Here is a 1,258-nt window from a genome sequence, read left to right as displayed (position 1 = left end):
GGGCAGCTGCGGGGTGGGGGGAGCTCTGGGCTGAGGCAGGCCCCAAGTGGGGGCGCAACCTGGGTCCCTGGGCTCTAGGGGACCAGAATGAAGCGCCTGGGTTCTGGGCCTGAGCAGCTCGCTGTTGGGGAGCAGGTGCCTCACGCACACTCGGGGCAGGCTGGGGGCGGCCCCTCCACCAGGTCTGGTCCCCAGGCAGGGACCCCAGGTCGGAGGCCTCAGGGGCTGCTCAGGGGATCGGGGCGGGGGGGGCCACGTTGGGTGGGGCACCACTCCATTTCCAAGGTCCCTGCTGCCTGGTGGGCAGGGGGCTCCTCTTGCTCCTGTAGACCCCGGCCTGGGCTTGCCACCCTGTACCTGGCCAGTGCCGTGTGCCGGGGGGGGGCATGCCCACGGGCTCTCCATGGAGACCCGCTTGGGGCGACGGTCTCTGCTGCTCCCCTCATCTGCACCCCACGGCCATCACCTGGTCACCTCCTGCTCTTCCCTGCCGCCTCTGGTGAGGGGACAGGGCATCTGGCTCCACTTCAGAGAGAAAGGGGGCCCGGTGGGGGCTGAAGCTGAAGTGGGCTTGGGGGGCCCAGCAGGGCCCTCCCCTCCAGGTCCTCTAGCAAGCCCGGGCCTCAGCCGGCGGGTGCAGCGCTGGGTGGTGGCAGAGGCGGGGTTCCGGTGGCACTCCCATGGCCTAAGGGTGGCACTCCCGTGCCTGTGTGCAGGTGGTGGCACCTGGCAGAGCCCCCGCCACAGAGCCAGCTTGCTGCCGCCTGAGACTCGCTGCTGGGCTGGACCCAGAGTGAACCTCAGGGTGCCCCCAGCGCCAGCTCCGCTGTGGGTGGCGGGTGTGGGGCCGGGCGCCTGCTCCAGCCCCAGCAGGTGCGGACCGCATCCTGGTGGGGTGTGCAGGTGGGTCCCCTCTGGTGTGCCAGGGGAGGGGCGGTGTCTTGGGGCCCCTGGAGGTGGCCCGGAGCCATCGCCGACCAGCTAGAGGAGGGAACTGAACCCGGCGGCTCTGTGCCCCCTTCCCGCCGGCCGAGAGGTGCTGGGGAGAGACCTCAGGTCCGGGTGCCCAGCCTAGGGCCCAGCCCGACTGACTGGGGATGCCCTGGGGCCCCGCCCTCTCTAACCCGAGCCCCAGTTTCCATCAGTGGGGGCAGAGCAGGCTGCCGTGGCAGAGACAAGAAGCCGGGTGACCCAAAAGCACCCAGCAGCACCCAAGGTTGGCTACCCGGACTGCCAGGAGGACGACGCTCTTGGGGGC

This window comes from Condylura cristata, unplaced genomic scaffold (genome assembly GCF_000260355.1).
Source record: "Condylura cristata isolate star-nosed mole 26May11 unplaced genomic scaffold, ConCri1.0 scaffold00009, whole genome shotgun sequence".
Classification (NCBI taxonomy): domain Eukaryota; kingdom Metazoa; phylum Chordata; class Mammalia; order Eulipotyphla; family Talpidae; genus Condylura; species Condylura cristata.
The sequence above is the reverse complement of the archived record's forward strand: the minus strand, read 5'-3'. Positions refer to the sequence as shown.